General features: G+C 40.9%; 1 non-coding gene across 1 annotated transcript; it reads left to right on the top strand.

Moving 5' to 3' along the window:
* Positions 1–14,967: 14,967 nt before the first annotated feature.
* On the top strand, positions 14,968–15,074 carry LOC141610294 (small nucleolar RNA R71). The gene has a single exon (XR_012528196.1). It is a non-coding gene; the product is annotated as a small nucleolar RNA R71 (small nucleolar RNA).
* Positions 15,075–16,452: the final 1,378 nt, after the last annotated feature.

The following is a 16,452-nucleotide window of genomic DNA, read 5'->3' as shown; positions in this document are numbered from 1 at the left end:
AATAATCTAGGGAGGTCGGGTCACACATGTGAATTATGTAAATGCTCAAATTAAACACAGGAGTTGATAAATCGTTAATTGTTTAGGCTTAGAGACACCCATCTCACGGTATTAGTGTCAATCATAGACCGTGTCCTAGAGAAACTCTCGTTTATGACTAGGTCGTCCTACTACACATGCTTAGTCGAATCTGATTCCTTGCCTCTCGACTTATAGAACGAATTAACAAACTTAATCAATGAATAAGGCCTTTAAACAAAGATTAAACGTGGCGATACAAACATATGATAGAAACAATTAGACAAAATTATATCATCCTAGTTTATCATGTTACAAATACTTTTTATGCATGGCTCCCTTCATTCCCTAGACAAAAGAAACTAATGACAATTGAAATGGAAAACATAATGAAAATAGGAATAGAATTACCTTGAAATGGAAATAGAAAATGAAAATGGAAGAACAATACTTGTAATATAAATAACTTGTAAATGTGAATTGTTTTATAACATGAAATGTAAATAGGAAATGTAAATAACATAAAGTAAATCTAAACTAAATTAAACTAAGAGCTAACCTAAACTAACTACTAAATTTAGAGAGAATTTCTATGTAAAAGTGTGTAGAAAGATGGTGTCCAATGCTTGTGTCGAGGTTCCTTTATATAGGACTTGAGTGTGTAACGTAAACAATTCAGAATCCCATGTCCCCGATCGGGGATACCTAACCCCGATCGGGGTTACCATTGCCCGGGTATTTTCTCTTTAATGCTTGATTAAATGTTATGTGGAATCCAAAGTTGCTCCTTAATTCTTCTTAACTCTCCGGTTAATTGCATAATTAACATCCTAAGAGCATCTCATGTAGAATCCTAAGTTGAGCATTTTGTGGACTTGTAATTGGGCTTGACATTTCTTGATTTGTGTTGTGCATTTCTCAAATTAATCCACCACATTTGCTCATGCAAGTCCATGCTTTACTTCATTGTTGGTCCATTCCTCACTTCAACTTAGCTTTGTATCCTAGTGCTTCTAAATATGTGGAATTAAGCTCCTTAAAGCTTAAGTACGTACAAAATATGATAGAACATGCAAATGCAACTAGAAATACAATATTGGCTCAAAATCACTAAGGTTAGTGCATAATGCCATACAAAATGGAGCTAAAATAAGGGGTAAAAATGTATATAATTTGGACTTATCAAAAATTTGATAGGCTATCGCATACCTTTTCAAAGATAATATTTATACCCTAGCAAAACAAATGAATGTAGTACGTAGGAGTTGAACCACAGAGAGCCGGGAGTTGTTAATTAGTTGTTATGGATTGAACTTTATCTCGGTAGGTTAACGGTTGATTGATTGGTTTGGTTTGATGTAATGATAAAATAATATTAAAGAAAATGTCTAGGGAGGTCGGGTCACACATGCTAATTATGTAAATGCTCATGTCAAGTTAGGAAGTTGATTTTACGATAAATGTTAAGGCTTAAAGACACCCACCTTGCGATATTAGTGTCAACCATAGACCGGGTCTTGGAGAAACTCTCGTTTATGACTAGGTCGTCCTACTATAAATGCTTAGTCTAATCCGATTCCGTGCCTCTCGACTTATAGAATGAATTAACAAACTTAATCTACGATTACGGCCAATAACCAAAGATTAAACGTTGTGGCGCAAACATGCGATAGAAACAATTAGACAATATTAACTTATCCTCATTTTGACATTTACATATTACTTAAACATGCATGGCTCCCCTTACTCCTTAGACAAATGAGACTACTCTAACATAATGTAAATGCAAACTAAACTAATGACAAATGAAATGATGAACATAATGAAAATATGAATAGGATTACCTTGCAATGGAAATGGGAATGGAACTTGGAAGAACAATACTTGAAATGTAAATTGTAAATAAACTTGAATGGAATTATATTGAAATGCTTAAGGTAAAATATTTGTAACATAAAACTAAAAGTAATTATAATCTAAACTAAACTAAACTAAAGACTAAACTAACCTAAGACTTAGAGAGAATATTATGTGAAAAATGTATATGGAATGGTGTGTCCAAGTGTTGAAGTCTTCACCCTTTATATAGGAAATGAGGGGTGAAACTTAGAGTAAATACAAGGGGTCAACCCCAAATATTTTCTCTTAATTGCTTGATTAATTATCAAAGAAATCCTAAGTGAGCCACTAATTCCATCTTAATTCACTTGGTTAAATGTAATATTAGCATCCAAAGCTTCACTAAGCATCCAAAGTTTCCACCTTAATTGGACTTCAAATCTTGGGCTTGACTTTGCATAAGACCTTATTTTGCATTTTTATTTTAATCCATATCTTTATGCATGCAAATCCATGTAACATCTCTTGGTTGGTCCATCTTGCTCTTCTATTTAGCCTTGCTTCTAGTGTTTGCAAAATATGTAGAATTATGCTCCTAAAAGCTCAAGTACCTACAAAATATGACAAACCATGCAAATACAACTAGAATGCAATATTTGCTCAATAACACTAAGATTAGTGCAAATTAGCATGTAAAATAAAACTAAAATATGGGATTAGAGTGTATATAAAATGGACTTATCAAACTCCTCTAAGCTAAACTCTTGCTTGTCCCTAAGCAAGAAACCATATCCCATCAATTGCAATATCCCAAAACAAGCTATGCATAATGATTTAAAAACCCGAAACAACATGGGCAAGGGAATAAAGCAAGAACATGGATGAGATTTACATGACGGCGTAGCACGAAAGACTTTGAATGAACCTTTAAGCTCTTGCATGATCTTTTGACTAATGGATTTTCACGATGTACTCAAACTCATTTGTATGTGAAAGGACATTTTTGTGTGAAAACACTCACTTATCTTCGACTCATGAGAATGTGCCCGCAATTTAATATGGTAAACATTTCAAAACTACAAGCCAAAAGCAATCATATGCAAGCATGATAAAGAAGCCAAATGGGTAAGAAGAAGGCAATATGTATGGGTAAGAAAGGGGAACAAATGAATTATGGATTGTGGAGCCTCTCCCAAGAAATAAACTAAAATACAAAGGAAAGAACACTTACTAGACTTTTGAGCCTCTCCCAAGCTAGCATGTATACGGGGGACTCTTCCATCATCAATAATTCAAGAAAAGGTCCAATAATTGAAAGTTTGATAGCAAAAATAATGCTAAGTCGGTTATCGTTTCTTGATTGATAAGCCGGCACCTACCACATAGTCACTTGCATCACACATGAGCTCGAATGGCAAGTTCCAATCCGGTGATTAGATGATAGGTGCGGAAATCAAAGCCTTCTTGATCCTATTAAAAGACTCAAGATAATCGTTAGTAAACACAAAGGGAGTATCCTTTAAAAGAAGCTTCGTAAGAGGTTTTGCAATCTTAGAAAAATCTTTAATAAAACGGCGGTAGAATCCCGCATGGCCTAAGAAACTCCTTATAGTCTTCACATTTACCGGTGGGGGTAGTTGTTCAATAACTTGGACCTTAGCATGGTCCACTTCAATTCCTCTTTCCGCGACAATATGACCAAGCACCACTCCTTCATTCACCATGAAGTGGCACTTTTCCCAATTCAACACTAAGTCAACCTCTTCACAGCGCTTCAACACTTTAGACAAGTTAGCCAAACATGTATCAAAAGAAGAACCATAGACACTAAAATCGTCCTTAAACACCTCCATGATAGACTCGATAAAGTCGGAAAAGATACTTATCATGCAACGTTGAAAAGTGGCGGGGGCATTACAAAGACCTAAGGGCATTCTACGGTAAGCAAAGGTACCATAAGGACATGTAAATGTAGTCTTCTCTTGGTCATCCGGGTAAATGGGTATTTGAAAGAACTCGGAATAACCATCTAGATAGCAAAAATACTTGTGACATGCCAACCGCTCCAACATTTGGTCAATAAAAGGCAATGGGTAGTGGTCTTTCTTGGTGGCTAAATTTAGCCTCCTATAGTCAATACACATTCTCCAACCCGTCACAATTCTAGGTGGAATTAGTTCATTTTTATCATTTTTGACTACGGTGGTTCCCCCTTTCTTAGGAACCACTTGGATCGGACTCACCCATTTAGAATCGGAAATTGCATAAATAATTCCCGCATCCAATAATTTAAGCACTTCCTTTTTTATCACTTCTTGCATGTTAGGATTTAGTCATCTTTGACCTTGGACACATAGTTTATGATCTTCCTCAAGGTTAATTCTATGCATGCAAAATTCGGGGCTTATGCCCTTTAAATCATCAAGTTTGTATCCAATGGCTTTCTTGTGAGACCTTAAGACATCAAGCAATTTAGACAATTGACTCTCATTCAATTTAGCACTAACAATTACCGGACACATCTCCTCATCATCTAGAAAAGCATACTTTAAATTTGAAGGGAGCGGCTTAAGTTAGGGTTTTTATACCTCAAAGTCTTGAGGTGTAGCAACCAAACCTATAAAGTGTGAGCTTTCCTCCAATGATAGCTCTTCTCCATCCAATTCTTAATCCAAAGCATCAATCTCCTCATTTCCAATCTCATCATTGTAACACTCCCATACTCCAAGTGCCTTACCAGGACCACTCAGGTATAAAGATGTTACCATCTCGGTTCCCCGAGGCAATGATAATCATAAGACAATAACGAAACAACATTTAAAAGGTAATAGTTTAGTGAATGAAATACAATCCAAACCAAATACCCAAAATACGGGTTACAAGTTCTCAAAACAACTGTCTAACCAACTAAATGAAAATGTCTGACAAACTACTAAAGCTACAGCGGAAGACTCTATCATCTGTCGGTGAAAATCCCAGCTAGCCCATGTATCTCTACTCATACCTGCTCAAAAACTGCTCACCATCCCCGAATGGATCACCACAGTTTTTAAAAAATAAACAGGGTCAGTACTAATCACACAATTTATATAATCCAACAACACAACAAACAACACAGCTCAATCGCCACAGATGTACTCCGAACTCCATCACCAACTCCACAAATACTAACTACACACAAAAGTGTGTAGTCCTGCCAGAGTGCCCATCGTAACAGGTCACTCCTCGCCGCCAGTGGGGGACCGCAGCCGTTCCCACCTAAGCCCCGCTCATCTCCGTCGAGCGATAAACCCAAATCCATTAATGTGCACATCCCTTCTGTGGCGGGTTCCACAGAAGGCGAATAATGGGCGTGAAGCCACTCCCGCAAGTGATTCCACTCAGCCAGGGACGCACCCCGAAGAACACAGACAGATACAAACAATCACAGCTACTATCAACAATCAAAACCAACAACCGTCACAATACTCGTATGATAATATTCAACAATCACAAATCACAACCAACACATTATGGGACTAATACTGAGTAGGGAAACCCTACCGGAATGCAAATCTGATCAGACGATCTCAACAGCTGTTATCAAAAAGCCTCCTCTACGAATCCTCCTCCTAACATAACATCACATATATCACAAACCACACAAAACTAACACAAATCCCCCAATTCCGAAAATTAGGGTTTAAGAAACTTAATTAAATACAACAAATTCGGTACGTAGATCTTACCCTCGACGCAAGGATCACAAAGATGTAAAGAAAGACGAATTCCGACCTTCCAAGCTCCGGGATTTGTCAATAATGCGATGAATGCGAAGTACGTAGGTTGAAATCTCTTTTGAAAGTAATTAGGTTTGTAAAAGTGTATTATGAAAGTGACGGAAGTGTTTATATATTAAATCGCATTATTAACAAAACCCGATAAATCATCTCCCCGTAAATCGACTACTCGATCGAGTAACTGACGTACTCGATCGAGTGCCGCCTACTCGATCGAGTACCAAGGCTACTCGATCGAGTACCCTACAGGTCAGAAACTATTCTAAAACTCAAAACGCACTTACTCGACAGAGTAAGGCCCACTCGATAGAGTACCCAGGGACTCACAAAACCGTAGTATTACAGTCTTCCCTCCTTAAAAAGAACTTCGTCCCCGAAGTTCAAACCACCACAAAACAAAGACACACACTACTACACTCCCGACACAACAACCAAAACGAAACTCAACATAAAACATGTTACTAACCCAAACTCAACCCAACTCAACCACAACAAACATACCGACACAAAAAAAGGGTATAAAAGCTCTTAAAAACTCTTTGCGATCATCTCCTACCCCCTTAAAAGAAATAAGGTTACGTCCCCGTAACCATACATACCTGATCAAAAAGAAAAGGGTAACGCTCTCTCATGGCCTCCTCTGCCTCCCATGTGGCTTCCTCAGTCTCGTGATTAGACCAAAGGATTTTGAGCAAAACTGTCTCCCCACTCCTAGTCTTTCTAACCTTCCGGTCAAGAATCTGCTTAGGTACCTCAAGATAGGACAAGAACTCATCTAGCTCTATGCTCTCTGCATCTAACACATGTGACGGATCACTCACATACTTGCGCAACTGGGACACATGAAACACATTATGCACTCTCTCCAACGCAGCTGGTAAAGCCAAACGATAAGCAACCTCTCCAACCCGTTCTAAGATCTCATAAGGCCCTATGAACTTCTGACTCAGCTTGCCCTTCTTCCCAAATCTCAAACCCCACGCATAGGAGACACTTTCAGATGAACCTTGTCCCCAACCTGAAACTCTATATCCCGGCGATGTAGATCTGCATAACTCTTTGGCCTATCCTGAGCCGCTCTCATCCTTTCCCTGATCATCTTAATCTTCTCAACCATCTCATGAACCATCTCTGGTCCTAGAACCACTGCCTCAGCACTGTCGTCCCAACAAATCGGACTCTTACATCTCCTCCCATATAAGGCCTCAAACGGTGCCATGCCAATACTAGTGTGATAGCTGTTGTTGTAAGAAAACTCTATCAAATCCAACCTTTGTTCCCAGCTACCACCAAAGTCCATCACACAAGCTCGTAACATATCCTCTAGAGTCTTGATTATTCTCTCAGTCTGACCGTCTGTCGCAGGATGAAATGTTGTACTCATCTTCAACGTTGTTCCCAAATATTCCTGCAACTCTTTACAAAACTTTGAGATAAATCTCGCATCTCTGTCAGATACTATGTCCTTAGGGACTCCATACAACTTTAGCACATTCTTCCGATAAGCCATAGCTAATTGTGCCTTAGTCCATGTATCTTTCATTGGCACAAAATGAGCTGACTTGGTCAGTCGATCCACTATTACCCGTATCATGATGTTACCCTGTTGACTCTTCGGCAAACCCACGATAAAATCCATGGAAATGGATTCCCACTTCCACTCAGGTACCTCTAAAGACTGAATCTTACCTTGTGGTCGTTGCTGTTCCCCTTTAACTCTCTGGCATGTCAAACAACGGGCCACAAACTCAGCTGTTTCTTTCTTCATCCCAGGCCACCAGAACGTGTTCTTTAAATCCTTGTATAGCTTGTCACCACCTGGATGTAGTGAATACGGTGTACAATGTGCCTCTGTCATGATTGTCTTTTTCAGCTCCTCATCATTAGGGACACACCACCTCCCATCAAACCTCAGACTACCATCTGTATGAATAGAGAATCGAGACACTGTCCCTTTTTATACTCCAACTCTCCACTCAACTATCTTAGGATCCAACACCTGTTTACCTCGAATATCATCATAAAGATCAGGCTGCACTGTCAAATCTCCCATGGCATCCCCTCTCTGCATCATATGTATCCCAAACATCCCCACCTCATCTCTCAACCTCATCAAAGATAGAGCTGTACACAAAGAATGTACACTCTTCCTACTCAAAGCATCTGCAACAACATTGGCTTTCCCTTCATGGTAAATAATATCTATGTCATAATCGCCAATCAGCTCCATCCACCTCCTCTGTCTCATGTTCAACTCCTTTTGAGTGAAGATTTACTTGAGACTCTTGTGATCATAAAATACCTTAAAGGTCGCCCCATAAAGGTAATGTCTCCAAATCTTGAGAGCAAACACCACTGCACCCAACTCTAGATCGTGTGTAGGATAGTTCTCCTCATAAGGCTTCAATTGCCTAGAAGTATAGGCAATCACTTTACCGTTCTGCATCAACACACATCCCAACCCATTCTTTGAGGCATCTGTATAAACCTCAAAGTTCTCGATCCCTTCAGGCAATGCTAAGATAGGAGCTGTGGTCAAACGCTCCTTTAATGTTTGGAACGCCGTCTCACAACTCTCATCCCAACGAAACCTGTTCTCTTTCCTCATCAAAGTTGTCATAGGTCTAGCAATCTTGGAGAAATCCTTCACGAACCGTCTGTAGTATCCAGCTAAACCCAAGAAACTCCTGATCTCAGCAACATTCTTTGGTGCATCCCACTTTGTCACTGCCTCAATCTTTGCCGGATCAACAGCTACCTCATTCTTAGAGATCACATGCCCCGGAAAAGCAACTCTCTCTAACCAGAACTCACACTTGGACAGCTTAGCATATAACTCATGCTCCCTCAAGGTCTGCAACACAATCCTCAGATTCTCCTCATGCTCCTCCTTAGTCTTGGAATAGACTAAGATGTCATCGATAAACACCACCACAAACTTGTCCAAAAACTGTCTGAAGATTCTGTTCATCAAATCCATAAACACAACCGGTGCATTCGATAACCCAAAAGGCATCACCACATACTCATAATGGTTATACCTCGATGTGAAAGCTGTCTTTGGTATGTCCACCTCTCTAATCTTCACCTGATGGTACCCCGACCTCAAATCAATCTTGGAAAAGATTGATGCACCACTCAACTGATCAAACAGGTCATCTATCCTAGGCAAAGGATACTTGTTCTTCACCGTCACTCGGTTCAGCTCCCCGTAGTCTATGCACAACCTCAAGCTCCCATCTTTCTTCTTCACAAACAGAACTGGTGCTCTCCACGGTGATACACTAGGTCTAATGTATCCCTTCTCTATCAGATCATCTAACTGTTTCCTGAGCTCCTCCATCTCCTTAGGACCCATCCGGTACGGTGCCTTAGAGATTTGCCCCGTCCCCGGTTTCAACTCAACTGTTAAATCTATCTCCCTCTTCGGTGGCAACCCCGGAATCTCCTCTGGGAAGACATCTGCAAACTCCCCCACCACTGGTATCTGATCAACCGTCGGGCTCTCTATCCGGTCATCTCTCACATGGCACAAGATCAAAGGGCATCCCATCCTCAGATAGGACTTCAAGGTCACAGCTGCAATCAACTTAACTTTGGGTTTGACCACAAACCCACGATAAGGCACACTAACACCCTTAGGACCTCTCAAGGACACTTTCTTTTAATGACAGTCCATCTTAGCTTTGTACTTTCCCAACCAATCCATCCTGACTATCATCTCAAAACCGTCTAAAGGAAACTCTAGCAAGTCTACAGGTAGATCAACCTGCCCAACCATCATAGATACATCCCTATACAACCTCCCACATGATACAGACTCACCCGAAGGTATAAAAACTTTCTCACTTACAGACTCATATACCCTCAAACCCAACCGTTTAACATGACTCGAAGATACAAACGACTGAGATGCCCCCGAATCAAACAAAACAAAGGTATGAATACCATTAACAAGGAAAGTACCGGTGATAACATGTTCATCGTCCTCAGCTTCTTTCTTGTCCATCATGAACAGCTTTCCACTGGTCTTCTGTCCACCTCCCTGGACAGTACTGGCTGATGTGGTCGGCTTAGCACCCGACCCCTGATTGTTGTTGTTGTTCGTAGATGATTTTTGATAAGAATTACCGCCATTACGGTTACCTCCACCCTGGTTGCTCTGACCTCCCCGGTTAGACCATGACCCAGTCGGTCTGTTGCTCGCATAACTCTGTGCCGGCCCCTGAGAATAGCTCCCCTGAACCGATCTCTGAAAAGCTCCAGGTACACTCGTGCACTCATGTCTCTTGTGGCCTACACCGCCACAGCCAAAGCAGGTCATCCCCCAACTACCACTACTGCTCATACGGCCCCGCCCAAAAGAAGCCCCAGCACTGAACCCTGAACCAGAAGAAAACGCTCTAGCCTGACTGTGGTTGCCTTTCTTGTAGTTAGATTGGCCACCACCTTCACTCTCCGCCTTCCTTTTCTCACTACCTCTCTCTCGGGCCATCTCCACCAACCTCTCAGCTCTCCGAGCCCTCTCATAAGCTTCTTTAACATCAGTAAGGACTCCCACAGGTAACTTGTCCATGATCCTGGGATTCAACCCCCTCTCAAATCTCAACGCTAGGTTCTCCTCACTCAAACCCATGTCCTCAGCATACCAAGACTTCTCATTAAACTGCTTGTAGTACTCAGCAACTGACATATCAGACGTCATCCTAAACCCATCAAACTCCTCCCTCAGCTTAGTCCCCACATGCTCAGGTACAAACTCTTTCCTCATAGCCCTCCGGAACTCTTCCCAAGGTATAGCAGGTAAGCCCTGCTTCGTATACAACTCTATAGCACTCGCTTTCACCTTGTCCCACCACTCACCAGCCGCCTCCCTCAAGTAGAACGCAGCTTGTTCTACTTTCATCTCATCAGGACAATGTACCAGGTCCAGTATGTTCTCCATCTCACGATGCCAATTGTCACGAAGAATTGGCTCCCCGGTCCCCTTGTACTCTTTTGGGTTAAACCTCGCTATATAAAGGCTGATCTTAGAGTAATCCACCTCCTTATCCTTTCCCACTCTCTTTAGGGCCTCCGTGAGAGCATCCTGATGCTCCAACATCTTAACTATATCGTCGATGTTCATGCTCTCAGCTCTCGCATACAAAGCGGTTTTCTTGGGCGGCATCTTGAAACTATATAAGAAAAGGTAGATATAAACATACGTACTATAACCCCAAAACACGAAAACACCCTGCTCAGAACCCACTCGATCGAGTGCCTAAACCTACTCGATCAAGTAGCGGCTACTCGATCGAGTGCCCACCATACTTGATCGAGTGCCTCGACTTCAGACCCAAAACAGACCTTCTGGTCTCTAACATACTCGACCGAGTAGCACAGCCACTCGATCGAGTGACCCCCTACTCGATCGAGTGCCCTATGTACTCGATCGAGTACCCAAAAACACGATTCTGGTTATAAAAACATCAAAATACCCACTCGATCGAGTCAGACCCACTCGATCGAGTACCTCACCTACTCGATCGAGTGCCCCCTACTCGATCGAGTCATGCTGACTCGTACATACTACCCGCATGTTATCTCTCATAACCCAACATACTATGCAACTTCATAATCCCAACATTATAATATAACTACGCATGCATTTCTCACGATTCTTCATATATTCAACAAAATAATCTACTTCAAGTTATTAAATGCCACGTAGTAAACAACCATCATTACGTTCACATAAGCTGACAAACACAACATACGACCTTTATTCAAATCAACATATATGCACACCCCACCAAATTTTCAATCACAATTTCAATCTTCTACTCCCAACATCCAACAATTCACAACATACATCGTTACTTTCACATAAGCTGACAAACACAACATACGACCTTGACACATACCCCCCATGTGACCGGTTCAAAATTGTAGGGCGAGTTCGCGACTTTAGGACGTCTCCCAAGCCTTTGCATTAGCTCCTACAACCTTTACCCCGGGTTCATTTTAATTGACTCCCTATATTCATTATATTCATTAGTTACAGGTTTCAGGATCGTCGTTCTGATACCATTTTGTAACACCCGCATACTCCAAGTGCCTTACCAGGACCACTCAGGTATAAAGATGTTACCATCTCAGTTCCCCGAGGCAATGATAATCATAAGACAATAACGAAACAACATTTAAAAGGTAATAGTTTAGTGAATGAAATACAATCCAAACCAAATGCCCAAAATACGGGTTACAAGTTCTCAAAACAACTGTCTAACCAACTAAATGAAAATGTCTGACAAACTACTAAAGCTACAGCGGAAGACTCTATCATCTGTCGGTGAAAATCACAGCTAGCCCATGTATCTCTACTCATACCTGCTCAAAAACTGCTCACCATCCCCGAATGGATCACCACAGTTTTTAAAAAATAAACAGGGTCAGTACTAATCACACAATTTATATAATCCAACAACACAACAAACAACACAGCTCAATCGCCACAGATGTACTCCGAACTCCATCACCAACTCCACAAATACTGACTACACACAAAAGTGTGTAGCCCTGCCAGAGTGCCCATCGCAACAGGTCACTCCTCGCCGCCAGTGGGGGACCGCAGCCGTTCCCACCTAAGCCCCGCTCATCTCCGTCGAGCGATAAACCCAAATCCATTAATGTGCACATCCCTTCTGTGGCGGGTTCCACAGAAGGCGAATAATGGGCATGAAGCCATTCCCGCAAGTGATTCCACTCAGCCAGGGACGCACCCCGAAGAACACAGACAGATACAAACAATCACAGCTACTATCAACAATCAAAACCAACAACCGTCACAATACTCGTATGATAATATTCAACAATCACAAATCACAACCAACACATTATGGGACTAATACTGAGTAGGGAAACCCTACCTAGAATGCAATACAATCAGACGATCTCAACAGCTGTTATCAAAAAGCCTCCTCTACGAATCCTCCTCGTAACATAACATCACATATATCACAAACCACACAAAACTAACACAAATCCCCCAATTCCGAAAATTAGGGTTTAAGAAACTTAATTAAATACAACAAATTCGGTACGTAGATCTTACCCTCGACGCAAGGATCACAACGATGTAAACAAAGACGAATTCCGACCTTCCAAGCTCCGGGATTTGTCAATAAGGCGATGAATGCGAAGTACGTAGGTTGAAATCTCTTTTGAAAGTAATTAGGTTTGTAAAAGTGTATTATGAAAGTGACGGAAGTGTTTATATATTAAATCGCATTGTTAACAAAACCCGACAAATCATCTCCCCGTAAACCGGCTACTCGATCGAGTAACTGACGTACTCGATCGAGTGCCACCTACTCGATCGAGTACCAAGGCTACTCGATCGAGTACCTAACAGGTCAGAAACTATTCTAAAACGCAAAACGCACTTACTCGACAGAGTAAGGCCCACTCGATAGAGTACCCAGGGACTCATAAAACCGTAGTATTACAATCATCGCCTGCAAATGATTCCAATAGCAAGAGTGCCTCCAAGGGATCTTTAGATCAAGATCGAGGTGTAGAATCTTCTATAACAATGTCAACAACATCCAAAATGTCAATAGAATAACAAGACTCTTCTATCATGGGACTCTTCATGTCATGGTTTAAATTATATGTGACCTTATCGTCACCCACTTCCAATATAATTTTACCTTTCTTGACATCAATTAACGCACCCGCGATATGTAAAAAGGGTCTTCCCAAAATGATTGGGATTTGGGCATCTTCGGCCATGTCAAGAACAATAAAATCAACCGGAATGAAAAACTTAACAACCTTAATGATAACATCCTCCAAAACTCCCAAAGGGTAGTTTATATAACGGTCCGCCATTTTCAATGTGACACTAGTACATTTTAAGACTCCCGTATTAAGCTTAGCACAAATAGAGTAAGGTATTACACTCACACTAGCACCTAAATCACATAAAGCTTTATCAATTTGATAGGTGCCAATTGTGCATGGAATAGAAAAGCTACCGGGATCTTTTAACTTAGGAGGGGACTTGTTTTGCAAAAGAGCACTCACCTCGGCGGTGAGGGCTATCGTTTCAAATTCGTCAAAAGTCCTCTTCTTAGTTAAAATGTCTTTCATGAACTTAGTATAAGATGGAATTTGAGTGATTAATTTGGTAAAAGGAATGGTTACCTGGAGATTCTTCACAACTTCCATGAACTTACCGAATTGAGAATTCTTTTGATGCTTTGCCAATGTATGAGGAAATGGCACTTTGACTTTTTCTGGCACCTTTGTTTCAACATCTTTCTTTGGAGGAGCATCTTTCACATCTTTGATTTTCTCAACCACAAGTGGATCGTCCACCTTCTTTGGAACATCCTCACTTTATTTACCATTTGGAGAAATCTCCAACTCAACAAGTACCTCCTCATCTTCTTTGGGCATGGGTGGCCCATCATATTTTGTACCACTTCTTAAGGAGATAGCATTAAGGGTAGCATGTGGTTACTCACCTTGAAGGGGTAGTTGACCCGTCTTCCTTGATGAGCTAGATGAGGCTAGTTGAGCCATTTGTTGCTCCAACATTTTGATTGCGACATTTTGAGCTTGCTCATTCTTTTGGATTTGAGCCAACAATTCCTTTTGCATTTGTAGTATCAAGCCCTCAAGCTTACCTCCTCCTTGGTTGTTTTGTTGGCCATTTTGTGGTGGGAGTTGATTTTGTTGGTAATTTTGTTGTGGTGGCCTTTGTTGGTTTTGATAACCCAGTGGAGGATTATACTTTTGTTGTTGAGGGACATAGGCATTTTGTTGTGGTGGGGGTTGAGGTTGAGGATTAAGCACATTATTACTTCTATAAGACATATTCGGGTGGAATCTTAAATTCGGGTTATATGTATTTGAAAATGTACCCGGGGGATAATAAGTTTGTCTTAGAGCTTAAAAAGTATTTACCACTTCAATAGGAGCTTGACAATGACCGGTGTAATGACCCGCACCTCCGCAACCGTCATAAATAATTATTTGACTTGTGGAAGACACGGCATTGAGTTGTTGAAGGGAATCTCTAGCATCTCGTTCCGCCAATTGTTGTTGGAGTAAGGCAATTTGAGCTAACAAGACGGAATTGTCGGAGGATTATTCTTTACCTTTGAGTGGCACACTTCGGGAATTGACATATTGTGCATCATAGACCGCCATAGATTCGATCGTGGCATGAGCAATATCGGTGTCAATTTGATTAAACCGCCCATTGTTGGCGGAATCAAGAATCCTTCGGGACTCGACACAACATCCATTGTAGAATGTTATAGCTAGAAACCAATCATCCAACCCATGATGTGGGCATTGACTTTTCAACTATTTGTACCTCTCCCAAGCTTCATATAAGCTCTCAAGAGCTTGTTTACGGAATCCGGTGATTTGGCTCCTCAAAGTTTGAGTTTTCTCCGGTGGAAAAAACTTTTGATAGAAAGTAAGAGCCAATGTCTCCCAATTTGTGATTCCTAAAGCGGTGCAGTCAAGGTTATTGATCCAAAGCTTGGCCTTGTCCCTCAACGAGAAAGGGAAAAGTATTTCTCTTATTTGGGCTTGATTGGCGCCCGTTTGACGGATCATGGAGCAATAATCGGAGAAATTTTGCACATGCAACTTGGGATCCTCCAAAGGACTTCCACCAAATTGCTTCCTCTCCACAAGGCTAATGAAAGCCGGTTTGATCTTGAAGTCTGGCGCGGCAATTTGAGTAGTTGTGATACCGGCCGGAAACATGGCCGCGGTGGGCTTTGAGTGATCGGAAAGTTTCACCGTCTTTTTAGTTTGAGATGGTGGTGGAAGTGATGAACTTGAAACCTTCTCTTCTTCAAATATTTTTAGATCATCTAATTAAGACTTTCTAGCACTTTCAAGTTGTTCGGGAGAAGCGGCTTCTTTCACTTCTTTCCAAAAACGTCGTCTTCTCCTAAAGGTTTTCTCGGGAACGGAATCCGGTGAAAGTAATTCTCCACTACGAGAGTACTTAGGCATAAGACAACAATTTCTAGAAAATGATAAGTAACGGTCTCAAGGAACAACTGTTCCTCAAGACAAAAGAAAACAAGATAAAAATCGACAATTCAAAACGCAATAAAATCGTGCTCCCCGGCAACCCAAGCTTGTAGAATAGCCTAACATTTTGTGTGCAACCCAAGCTTTTTATTTGCTTTTATTTATTTTTGTTTTTAAATTTTCGTAATTTACTGTTTTTTGTAGATTAAAAATAAAATACTCGACTTGACGGTATTTGTTTTTGTGATTTATAGGTGAAAACGAAGAAAAGAGATTTAGAGGAGAAAATAGCACGCTTCCCAAATACAAGAACCCCGTTCAAGGACGTAGTTTTCAAAAAACGAGACAGAAATTAAGAAATACGGATGCAAAAGCAAAAGGCGCTATTGACCGGTCAACCCCGATCGGGGTTGCCAGCCCCGATCGGGGACGTGGATTCTTACTCACCTGGCTGCTTGTTTATACGGGTAAGAAAAAAAAAACTTTCTATCACTCTTTAGCATACCCGACGGTACCATTCTCCTCTCTACTCTATCATTTCTTCACTATTCTTCACTCAAAATCACAAAGAAACGTCACTTTCTTCATCATTTTGCAAGATTCAATCAACCATTAGCATCAACAAGTAAGTTTCTCTTCCTTTTCTCTTTAATTACATCCATTTCAATCATTTTAATCAAGTTTTGCAAACCGTAACTCAAATTGAGGGAATTTGATTTTGTGCTTATTTGTACTAGAAATTGATTGTAGAATGCTCTATTCATGTTTA

The sequence above is a fragment of the Silene latifolia genome, chromosome 10, assembly GCF_048544455.1.
Source record: "Silene latifolia isolate original U9 population chromosome 10, ASM4854445v1, whole genome shotgun sequence".
Classification (NCBI taxonomy): Eukaryota; Viridiplantae; Streptophyta; class Magnoliopsida; order Caryophyllales; family Caryophyllaceae; genus Silene; species Silene latifolia.
This window is presented reverse-complemented; position numbering and strand designations above follow the sequence as displayed.